The sequence below is a fragment of the Aethalodelphis obliquidens genome, unplaced genomic scaffold, assembly GCF_003676395.1.
Source record: "Aethalodelphis obliquidens isolate GAN/ISIS:26980383/991018 unplaced genomic scaffold, ASM367639v1 scaffold133, whole genome shotgun sequence".
Lineage (NCBI taxonomy): Eukaryota > Metazoa > Chordata > Mammalia > Artiodactyla > Delphinidae > Aethalodelphis > Aethalodelphis obliquidens.
In genome coordinates, this window is record NW_020838077.1 from 801327 (window position 1) to 813661 (window position 12335).

A 12335-nucleotide genomic window follows, 5' to 3' on the forward strand; every position below is an offset into this window, starting at 1 on the left:
AACAAGTCAAATTTGGGACGTATCCAAGTCAAGCATGGAAATCACCAAGTTCCTTGACAGCGTCCATTCACTCCGTTCTTTTTAAACCTACAAGCGTATATGTGTGTGTGTGTGTGTATATATATATATATATATATATATATATATATATATATATATATATATACTGAATAAACTATTCCTTTCTAGGCTTAAGCTAACCTTGCACTTACAGGAAAACCTTCTACGAAGCTTCCAGGCTATCTCTGTCCTTCCTTCAGCACCTCCATTATTCCTTTCAGACTCCCCTCCGAATGCACCATCTGTGCTCACTCCTTCCTCTTTGCTGTTTTCCATAAGGGATGCAGCATCAGCTCTAGACTCAAAGTCTTCCTCTCTACCCCACCTCTCGAAGTCATTAATCAAAGACTTCAACAGGGTCCACAACGATGAACCGTCTAACAGTTCCTGACATTTATGTATTAGTTTTTACAACTTTTAGACGGTGTTGGAAATAGTTTTTAACTGTTGGTGAATTTTGAGAACTCTTGTTTAGCTAGATCTTCAGAATCCGCGGTAGAAAAGCCCACTCCCCCTCCTGTTTGCATACCTTTTGTACGCTACGTGAGAAACAGCTCCCGTCAGCTGGCCGCGTGGCCTAATGGATAAGGCGTCTGATTCCGGATCAGAAGATTGAGGGTTCGAGTCCCTTCGTGGTCGTCGTTCTTTTCCCCTTTTTTCCCTTTGCTGGTCTCATTCACTGCCGGGTTGGATAAAGCTTGGAAGATATTTAAAATCTGATTTGCTTCCTTTCCCTTCTTGTTGCTGATGTGAGTTCAATAAATAAACTCTTATATAACATTTAGATATTGGAGGCCTGGTGTGTGACGAGTACTTTACAAATGAACAAGGAGGAAATACCACGTGTCCTCAAGGAGCTTACTTTCTACCGGACCCAACAAATGAAATCAAATAAACAGAAACAAAATAACTAAAATTTGTTTCACGTCCTATCAAAGAAATAAGCAACGGGCTGAGATCAAAAATAAGGGATGGCGGCTCCTTTAAACAGAGTTTTATTATTCCTGGCATAAGGATAATAGTGCTAACTCGCTGAGAATATGAAGGCACTTGGTCTTTTCAAAGTTAAAATACCAAACTTTTTTCGTGGTGGGGTGGAGGGAAGGGGTCACTTAAAAAATCAATTAAATGGGGTAATGGTGAGTTAAATTTCTGGAAACAAGGTGTCTGCTAGGATTCTCTACTACTGTGGCTCTGAATGGTTTGAAATAGGTGTTCTCCAGATTTTCATTAGCTACCTTAAATATAACGGCCTCTACCTCCCAAACAGCAATCTCAGAGAGAAGCCTAAAGGCAAAAGCCACCAAAGGCTTTTATTCCAATTGAACTGTACTCTGGAGCAACTTCTACGTAGCCATGATAGGTTTAGTTTTAGCAAGAGTGCAAATGCCATAAATGGATCTGAACAGCACGGAGTTTCCTCAAATAATTTAAAAATAGAACTATGGTATGATCCGGCAAGCAACTCCACTTCTGGGTATTATATCCAAAAGAATTGAAAGCAGAGTCTCAAAGAGATACTTGCACCCATGTTCATAGCAGCATTATTCGCAATAGCCAAGAGGTGAAATTAAACCCAAACAACCTTAGAAGGATAAATGGATAAACAAAATATGGTATATACCATGGAATATTATTGTCTTAAAAGGGAAGGAAATTCTGTCACATGCTACTACATGGATAGACCTTGGAGACATTATGCTAAGTGAAATCAACCAGTCACAAAAAGACAAATACTGTATGATTCCACTTATACAAATGTAGATGAAAAATTAATCAAGTCCATCTAAAGAAGAAAAAGAGAATTTTATTCAGGCCAACATAAGGATTATAACCCGGGAGACAGTCTTTCAGAAAATTCTGAGGACTGTTCTGCTTGTTAGAGGTCAGTGATACAGTTATACACATTTTCAAGACAAAGGATCATTCATCAAAATGACACGGTGACAAGTTACATAAAGTTCACCAAAGATACATAGTCCAGATCTACATGGCTTAATTGCTCCATGGCATGTGGGATCTTCTCAGACCAGGGCTCAAACCTGTGTCCCCTGCATTGGCAGGTGAATCCTTAACCACTGCACCACCAGAGAAGTACAGGCATGCTATTTTAAGTGGTGAAATATAGTCTCTTTCTCACCTCATGTTCCATGAAAGGGAGATTTCTGTAATAAAAATGGATGAAATGGGGTTAAAATAGGAATTTTCAATGTGTCATTTCAATAAAGTGCTACTGTTCTACAACAAATTTATAAGAAACTGAATGATACTAGAGCTGATGAGTTAACTGAATACTCTACTAAATTTCAAAGAGAAATCAGATTTGGCGACTTGTACTATTGCTTTCCTAGGAACGCTCTGATGGTGTACCACACTCATCTCATTTACAGTCAGACCTCCATATCTGCAGGTTCTGCAACCATGGATTAAACCAACTCCATATCAAAAATATTCTGAAAAAAATTCCAGAAAGTTCCAAACAGCAAAACTTGAATTTGCCATGCACCAGCAACTATTTACATAGCATTTACTCTCTATTAGGTATTATGAGTAATCTAGAGATGATTTAAAGTATGTAAGAGAATGTGTATAGGTTATAAGCAAATAACTATGCCATTTCATATACAGAACTTGAGTGTCCATCGATTTTGGTATCCACTGGGGTCCTGGAACCAATCCTCCATGGATAGCAGGGGACAACTGTATATCTACTCATCAGTGGAGATACTGGGCCTGTGTTGTAGTGGTTATAGTTTGGTCCCCACTGAACCTAATTTCTATGCTGGGTATTCCACATTTTTTTAAAGTATCTTTTTAAATTTGAGCTGGAGCTATCCACAATTTAGTTGAATTTTAACTTCACCTTTTAAATCTTAGACATGCTTTACACTGGTTAGTACTGGTTAGGTGCATCATATGAACTCAGTGGCTAGGATGAAATGTATCATTCTGAGGATAGCTTAGTCAAACTCCCATTTACTGATATTTTCACTTTTAATTTCTTTTAAAATTATGCAACGCTTCACAAATTTGCGTGTCATCCTTGAGCAAGGGCCATGCTAATCTCTGTATCATTTTCAACTTTAGTATATGTGCTGTTGAAGCGAGCATGATTCTGCATTATTTACCCACACTTTAAAAGCCAAACAAGTCAGGTACTCATTCCCTATTACCCTCCAATCAATTTTTAGCTAGTACACAATCATGTGTTTTATAAACCTTTCTGGATATAATGAGCATCTTTTCCTGAGACAGAAAGCAGGGAATCATGAATATTACAAAACACTATTTTTACAAGGGAAGTCTCAGAGTGAATGAACACTTCCAATATTTCACCTACCTTCTGAGTTTCAAAGTTTTCAAATATCTATGGGCTCAAATGAAATATGCTTCATTCTTGCCTAAGAGTCAGGCTGGACCTTGGAACTGGTCACTGGGTGAGACTCTTTCCTGAAGGAGTATGACTGTAAACTTTTATCTCTGCTAAACCAAGCTCCAGCCAACTCATGCCTGGGCATGCCCTGATGGATTTGCTAATGTTAAGTGAGGGTGGTATAATAGATATATGTGGTCTTTGTCCCTGGTTCCTGGCACAAAGCTCCTCAAACTCTTGGGATTTCATAGTGATAGGAGTGTGGTTTGTCAGTCACATCCTTATCTTATCCTTATCCTTGCTCTTATCCTAATGAGGTAACTTAGGGTGGTGCCCTTAGATAGACTCAGAATAAGGCTGGTCACCAGAAAGACCAAGAGATTAGAAGCTTGGCACTTTCAGTCCCACCCACCCACCTCTGAGAAGGGGAAGAGGGGCTGAGGATCTGCAGAAAGTGTGCAGACGAGCCTTAAAGCAGGTGGTCCCTGGACCCGAGTCTGACCGACGCGGAGGACCACAAAGAAGTCCCAAGTTTGAAACGTCCGAGAGCGCCAGAGCAGAAAAGTGGGCCCCAACTGGAGCTCCAAGCTCTCCACACAGCCGAGAACCACCTCACCCCTGACTCACCCCACCCTTCCGGCCAGTGAATCCGACCTCCTCCCCGCAGCTCCAGATGGGGATGGTAAAAATTAACTTATCCTAAAGAGGCCACTCGTAAAGCGAGCCTAGCCTACAAAAACCAAGGTTACTTCCCGGTCCTCTCTAGGACGTTGGCTGTCTCGCCTTCTCAGTGGTTCCTCCGCTTCAGTTTCCTGCATCGAAAGCAGAGAAGCCGCTAAAACTTTCGAACTTACTCCCCGACACCACCGGAGTTAACTGGTTGTTTGCCTCTCTACCTACACATAGCATTTACAGACCCCTTTCTTTGTGCTACGAAGAGTTATGCACTTTGCACACATTGTCTCATTTAATCCTGGAAGTAAAGCACGAAGTAGAGGGTCTTATGATATGTTCTTTGGAACATAGCTCCAAAGAACTTGAAACAACCTTGGCCTTTTGCCACAAGTATTCACAGTTCTACTCAGTCACTGTGTTTCTTCCTCAACTTCTATGACAGGAGAATTCAACAGTTTGACGCTTTTGAAAAGTCATCACTTGATTGTATTTAACTCATATCCTACAACCTCTCTAGATTAACTTGGGCTCTAAAACCTGTAACAAATGTTCATTGCTTTCCTCTTCAGCACAATCTGTAACCAGGTCCCAGTCTGGCTTTGCTTTCCTACTTCTTTTATGGATGAAACAATGGTTGAGACTCTCCCAGAAAAGGCTTGTAGAATTTTACAATTTGTAGTGGAGGAAAAAATAATTTTCCCTCTATTCTTCTAAGTTCTTGACTGGGTCCCCTGTAATGAAAGTCAGATAAACAAGAGAAAAACAAACAGAAGTTTATTAACATGTGTACATATACATGGGCAATACCCAAGGGAAAATGAGTAACTCTCAGAGGTGGCTTAGAATTCAGGCTTGACTACCACCTTCAGCTAAAGATAAAAGAGTCAGCGTGTGGGGGAGGTCAGTTATGAGGAGGTGACCAGGAAAAGGGGAGGAGAGAAAATGAGAAAAGGAGGAAAGGAAGTAAGAAAGAGGAAGCTTTCACAGAAGACACTAATAGGTCAAGGGTCAAAGTTCAAAGGCTAACACTTCAAACCATAAGTGATTGAATTAGATAGAAATTTTAGTCATTTTCCCCTCTCCTATTTTTCCTTTTCTCTCTTGTCATCACTATCCTGATGTTAATGAAAATAAAAATACCTGAAAAACGTACATATAAAGCACTTGAATGTTCTACCATATATAAAATATATAACCAACAAGGACCTACTGTATAGCACAGGCAACTATACTCAATATTTTGTCTAGGGCAACTGTCTTAGATTGGGCTGCTATAACAAAATATCATGAACTGGATGGCTTAAATAACAGAAATTTCTTTCTTACAGTTCTAGAAGCTAGAAAGTCTGAGATCAGGGTGGTCCGAGAGGTCAGGGTTCCAGTGAGGAACCTCTTCCTGGTTGTAGAAGGCTGTTTTCTTAGAGCAGAGTGAGGAAGTAAGCTCTCTCTCAGGACACTAATCCCTTTCATGAGGGTAGACCTCATCTAATCCTCATTACTTTCCAAAGACCCCATCTCCAAATACCATCACATTAGCGGGTAGGGTTTCAACAAACGAATTGGGGGGAGGGGGGAGGGAACATATTCAGCCCATAAGAACAACTTTCATAGATTTGAAGTGTCTTACAACTCTTAAGTTGTAGAAAACTGATAATAGTGCAAATGATTTTCATCCACAGAAATGCAAGTGAACTGTGTTTAGTGGAATGCAATTGATCATTGCCCTGAAATTGACAGGTTAAAAAAATCCATTTGTAAATTTATTCCAACATTACAATTGTCTATAAATATGTGATATTTTGAATTTTCTTTTGTACCAGTTGTAACATCTTACTGGTTGTTACATTTTTCATGAATTAAGTAGTCTTTGACATATATTTGTTTTCATTAGTGTGAAAGTCATAATTTTACCTTCTTTTAAAATGTATACTTGAAACCATTTGGTTCCAGCCATCTGAATTCAGAATGTGACCTCTCAGATCAAACAATTGGATCTGTCTCTGATGAATGTCTCTGGAGAATTTAATTGTCAAATAAACTAAGTTTTCTTTTCACCTGCCTAGTCTCTTGCATTTTGACTATTAGGATAAAAATCAAAGCTCAAATGAGTAGTCATGAGTGGTCATAATGACAGAGAAATACATGGTCATGTATATATGAATCTTCAATAGCTGGCATTAAATACTTAGTCTCAAGATCTGGGATGTGTATATTCTTCTCCTGAGAGATAAGGGAATCTTGGAATGTGGTGTTCCTGAGGCAGAATCAGTCATTTGACTGGAATATAAGCAACACAGGGTATAAACTTATTTTACTGTTTTTAACATTAAATTAAAATTTAATTCTATCCTATCCTACCCTATTCTATTCTACTGCCACAGCACCAGGGCCGCATCCCCTGGTACATAATAAGCACTCATTAAATATTTGTTGAAAGAATGGTAATTATAAATACAGTGAACGTTGAGAAAAAAAAAATTAGATAAATGAAATAGGATCTACCTATCCTGTGGAATGATTTGCAACATTTCCTTTGTAAGGAAAAAGATTAAGTGTTCACGTGGAAAGAGCTCAAGATCTATTAAGCGAAATAATGTGTGAGAGAATGGTATGTTTCGTGTGACTGTATTTCTGTAAAAACGAACAAAATATTTATGAATATATATACACGAATGCAGAGAAAACAGGAGTGTAAGAAATATAGTAAAATACTGATGGTGGTTAGATTTGGAGGAGGAAAGTATAACTTCCACATTTAATTCAGGAGTTACAACGGCACTCAGTTTTGACTGAGGAAACAAAATAATTATCAGACGCCAACGTGAGTGTGACTGTGCATAATTTACAAAGGAAATGTTTGAGAACTAGTACATGACTTTTGAAAATGGAGAAGAGACCGGAGGATCTATATAAGATTTCTTTGCAGACAGCACTGCCATGAGCCAGAGGGGAGTGGGGTTGGTAGCAAAGTGCTACAGGAAGTATTCAGGGCAGGGCCTGGGTCTGCAACAAAGTGGATGAGCCGGATAAATAAGCAGGCAGGGTACCGGACCATTGCCCCCTTTCTCCTCCAGCACCAAAGCGAAGGGAACTATCTGGGTTCCCAAAACTCGCTGTTTCTAGATTATCTCGCGATGCCTCAGAAAAACCAACCTCTTGTAGTACTCTCCGGTCTTTATTAAGCGTTTTCGCTCCAAATAGCGTGGCTTCCAAAAAATATCGCGATGCTTCAGCTTTTAATATTTTTGGCGTTAACAGTCCCTGTGAGAAATTTTTGAAAGTCAGTTTGTAACACAGTGAGTTGATAAATTGCTTATACATATTGCTCTTGTCAGTATTTTTGTTTTGGAAATTAGGGGAAGGGAAAAAAAGGGTGTGTCAGAAGTGGGATTCGAACCCACGCCTCCATACGGAGACCAGAATCCCCAATGTAGGGAAGCTTCAACTTGAGTCTGGCGCCTTAGACCACTCGGCCATCCTGACACCCTACGAAAGCGGCGAGATTTTCTATTGAAATAGACACAAAGAGCAGCGTCTCTGTGACGTACACTCCAGAGAAGGGTTTACGTCCGAGTCGCCAGCTAACGCTCCGAGAATAAAAGGCCACCTGTGGACTGAAAAGGAAGACAGCTCATATTTCGGGAGGGAAGGGAAAAAAGAACATTATTTAACTCAGGTCGCTTGGTGGGTTCTCCAGCCTCTAATCTTTACCGAAATGTTGAGCGTAGTTAGCCTCGCCCTAGGCTTGCTTTCTTTTGAAGACAGTGAGGAACATCACCAAAAATGTAGCAAAAGACCCCGATTCTAGGGCATGAACCATTTTATCTTCTCTATTAGGTTCCTTTTCGTCCCCAGATCTGCCTTGCCACTCGAGAAGTGTTTGTTTTGGGCTCCGAAAGTGACAGCCGAGGAACAGCCTGAGAAAATCCTTGTAGGGCGCGACAGCTCCCGCCGGTGTAGACTTGACAAAGCCAGTTTCTGCCCCAAGGGATTGACCTGTCCCAGGTCCAGAGAAACTCTGGGAGCGACACGCTTGCTTCCTCACCTTCCTGGTCACTCACAGATACTCCGGAGTGAAAGTCTCCATGGCGTCCATTGCCAGGTCGTGGATAAAATGGCGATTTTTAAGGGGGATAGCGGGGGGAAAATGAGGGACGTGCCACATCTCCTGACTCAGACTTTTCCAGCTTTCTCAGCTTTGTGAAAAGTAATCTGAGCTCTGAGTCTGGAAGGTCACATATTTTAATGAAATTCTGAGACTAAAAAATAAGAAATCATTCCTCCAACTAGATTGAGAGTCCTTAGGGGTCAGGGAAACTGCGAAAATAACCTTTGTAGGCCCAGTGCCTGCCCAGGACCGTGCCTGGCATACATGGTAGGAACTCAACAAGTATATTTGACTCACTTGTTTCAACTGCTGTGTTTGGGCTGTGAAGTTCAGACAGTAGAAACATAGATTTGGGAATTTTAAGTAGATTTTGCCCCGATAGGTTACCTTTTGTATTTATTGATACACAAAGGTTTTCCTTTTTCTTTATGTATGGCAAACGTTAGTTCTGTTTTCTGCATAAAAAGAAATAGTTTTAATTTCGGTAGAACCTGAGATTTCTAGACTCCCTTGGTTTCATATGCTATTTTTGATAGAGAAAATGGGGAGTGAGAAGTATAGGGGAAAATAGTTTCCTAATTTCCCTCCCCTCAAGATTTGAGATTTGCTCTGTTTTCTTTCATAAGCTATAATTGTCCCGCAAGTGATTCCCGACGAGGCGACTGTAACTTCTTAAATATTTATAATTTTTAAAATTGCAAAGTACTGCAATTATCCCATATCGAATGGATATTGTTGAACATACGATTATTTTTTTTCATTTTCATGAGACATACTCTAAAGAACATCCTTGCATAAATATTTTCAAATATCCATAATTATTTCTAGAAGTGGAATCACTAGATCAGTTTATCCAGTTTTTAAAAATTATTTGTTTTTTCAATTTTGGTAAGTGCAGTTTATTTATTTTTGGCTGCACTGGGTCTTTGTTGTTGCGTGGGGGTGGGGGCTACTCTTCTTGGTGGTGCGCAGACTTCCTATTGCGGTGTTTCCTCTTGTTGCGGAGCACGGGCTCTAGGCACTCCGGCTTCAGTAGTCGCAGCACGCAGGCTGAGTAGTTGTAGCTCGTGGGCTCTATCTAGAGTGCAGGCTCAGTACTTGTGGTGGGCATATGGGATCTTCCCGAACTAGGGCTCGAACCCGTGTATCCTTGAATTAGCAGACAGATTCTTAACCATTGCGCACCAGGGAAGTCCCAAATAACAGGCTTTAATTTCCAACCTTGAAATGAATCTCTTGACTGTTTTATGTGGAACTGTACCTGGGGCAATATTGTCATATTCATGTATTGTTTGCACAATATGAAATCTAAGCTACTTTGTTAATATCCTAGCAAAGTCACTTCCCCTAGAATAATCTACACTGGTTTGGTTGAGCTTTCTCATTATTCTTCACAAAGACCTCACATAGAAATTACTCAGCCATAAAATGGAATATTACTCAGCCATAAAAAGAAACGAAATTGAGTTATTTGTAGTGAGGTGGATGGACCTAGAGTCTATCATACAGAGTGAAGTGAGTCAGAAAGAGAAAAACAAATACCATATGCTAACACATATATATGGAATCTGAAAAAAAAACACCAAAAAATGGTTCTGAAGAACCTAGGGGCAGGACAGGAATAAAGACGCAGACGTAGAGAATGGACTTGAGGACACGGGCAGGGGAAAGGGTAAGCTGGGACGAAGTGAGAGGGTGGCATGGACATATATACACTACCAAATGTAAAATAGATAGCTAGTGGGAAGCAGCCACATAGCACAGGGAGATCAGCTTGGTGCTTTGTGACCTAGAGGGGTGGGATAGGAAGGGTGGGAGGGAGACGCAAGAGGGAGGGGATATGGGGATATATGTATATGTATAGCTGATTCACTTTGTTATACAGCAGAAACTAACACACCATTGTAAAGCAGTTATAATCCAATAAAGATGTTTAAAAAAATTAAACAAATGGATTGTCAAAAGAAAAACAAACTACTGGGTTAAAGGAGGTTCAGGAGTGTAGTGATTTAATTACATGATCAAGTCAAAATTTATTGCAGGACCAAGTTACTAGGTACCAGCCTCTCAGCCTCAAGAAAAAGCACACTGAAGAAGAAATTAGACCTAAGTGTTCAGCTTCTTCCCACTACCGTGGTCCACAATGAGGTCTCCTACAGCACACAATGTTTTACTTATCCGCAAATGGTCTTTTGTCGATCTCCACTTTTTCATGTTATTTTTTCTCCTCTTAATTGACTTTATTAACTTTTCCAAGGACAGGGTCATGTTCTCTTGTATTCTCAATAGTCAAGTTCAGCCGGGGCACAATTAACGCTGGTTAATTGTGTATCTGAATCAAAGAATCATTGTCTCGCATTTGTGAAGAAGCAATCCACCCACCATTGGTACACTAAGCTTTCGAGTTGTTTTTTATTTTGCTGAGAGATGTGCGACTTCCATCCATACTTCGGTCAGGATCACAGATAACTGAAGGTATTAACAAATGGATCTATTTACTATATGCTAGCTTTGCTCTTAATTTCTTAGTGCTTTTAAGTGTTGCCTTTGTCATGTGTATTCTCTCATCTTCTCAACTGCATATCCTGGATGGCAGGGGCCATGCCCAGTTCCCTTTCATTCTCTGAACATGTCCCTTCTAGGCCTTGTCTGCTCTTGGGGTAGATGCTCTTCTGTACCTGCTGGGTCAGTATCAGAAAAAACTAGAGCAGCTGAAGACAAACACAGTTTTCCCGGGGCCGGCAAAAGAACAAAAGAATGAGCTGTTGAAGGCCTAATGTGTAATTAACAACTTCAAATGTTCTGAGGAAAGAACCAGAGAGGAGCCAAAGAATGCTACTGGGCCCATGTTTGCCTAAAGGGGTCCATATTGTGACTATACTAATTCAAATGCTTACCTTTCTGCAGATGAGTAAATTTAGAATCATTTACAAGGTTCATTTAACTTCATTCAAAATGGCAGGTTAAAAAAATTGTTTTTAATAACTCTAAACCCACCACCCAAAAGAATCAGATGATAAACAGTACGAAACACGTCCACACACATCCTCCTCCTCTATCCCATCCTCCCACACACCCCATTGGTAACCACAGTCCTTTTATTCATATTATAAGAAGGGTATCGTAAGGTAGAGTTTTCTGTTTTTGTTTTTTTTGCTGTACGCGGGCCTCTCACTGTTGTGGCCTCTCCCGTTGCGGAGCACAGGCTCCGGACACGCAGGCTCAGCGGCCATGGCTCACGGGCCCAGCCGCTCTGCGACATGTGGGATCTTCCCGGACCGGGGCACGAACCCGTGTCCCCTGCATCGGCAGGCAGGCTCTCAACCACTGCGCCACCAGGGAAGCCCAAGGTAGAGTTTTTTAAGACATTTTTTTTCACTCAGCATTGTTAAGATTCACTATTGTAGTAGATCCCAGTTCAAACTGGAAGTAGCTCTGCTGAATCCAACAAGGCTGCTTATCACTGCTCCAGGTGCTGCTGTTAATAAAAATTCAAGATGCTGCTCCTAAAGCACTGGGTCTACTGGAGATGAAGCAGACCCAATGTGAGACCCTTTAAGTTAGCCTGGAGACAGCTCCATCAGTCCAGCAGCAAGGACCAGGGAGTCTATCCTAGGGGCACATTTTCTTGGACTGGTACAAGCAAAGTGCCCTCTTTGTGGGCTCTTATCTTTCCTCCCTGCCCCAATGTACTACATTAAGTGAAACTGGAATGCGATTCTGACTGGGTCTCTTCACCTAGTTTTCCAGTCGCAAATCCTGAGTCTAGAGTAGACAGAGTTATTGTTAACGTCCCAGGTCAACAGACTGGCACTCCAAGCCTTCAGTTTCTGCTCTGCCTTCCCATGTGGAAAAGCATAATCCATAGATATTGTGAGGCAGGATATGATGTATATGGTCATGTGTTCCACCTCAGTATGAATTCTGGCCCTGCTGCTTCCTAGCTGTGCACCTTGGATAAATTACTATCCTCTCTGTGCTTCAGTTTCCTTGTGTAAAATAAAGGCAATAGTACCCACTTTGCAGGGTTGTTATGAGCATTAAATAAGCCCTTGTGCATAAAGCATAAAGCCCTTGTGCATAAAGCACTTCATATTATGTGCTAAGCACTGCTCTGTA

General features: G+C 40.8%; 1 long non-coding RNA gene and 3 other non-coding genes across 4 annotated transcripts; 1 reads left to right on the forward strand and 3 right to left on the reverse strand.

Annotated features, from left to right (window-relative positions):
- Positions 1-626: 626 nt before the first annotated feature.
- TRNAR-CCG (transfer RNA arginine (anticodon CCG)) lies at positions 627-699 on the forward strand. The gene has a single exon. It is a non-coding gene; the product is annotated as a tRNA-Arg (tRNA).
- A 1148-nt stretch (positions 700-1847) lies between these two features.
- Positions 1848-4054, reverse strand: LOC113616242 (uncharacterized). The gene is made up of 2 exons (XR_003431254.1): positions 3401-4054; positions 1848-2225 (listed from the first exon to the last, which is right to left on the reverse strand). It is a non-coding gene; the product is annotated as an uncharacterized LOC113616242 (long non-coding RNA).
- Positions 3067-3171, reverse strand: LOC113616263 (U6 spliceosomal RNA). The gene has a single exon (XR_003431259.1). It is a non-coding gene; the product is annotated as a U6 spliceosomal RNA (small nuclear RNA).
- A 3430-nt stretch (positions 4055-7484) lies between the features above and the next one.
- TRNAL-CAA (transfer RNA leucine (anticodon CAA)) lies at positions 7485-7591 on the reverse strand. The gene is made up of 2 exons: positions 7554-7591; positions 7485-7530 (listed from the first exon to the last, which is right to left on the reverse strand). It is a non-coding gene; the product is annotated as a tRNA-Leu (tRNA).
- Between the last annotated feature and the right edge of the window lie 4744 nt (positions 7592-12335).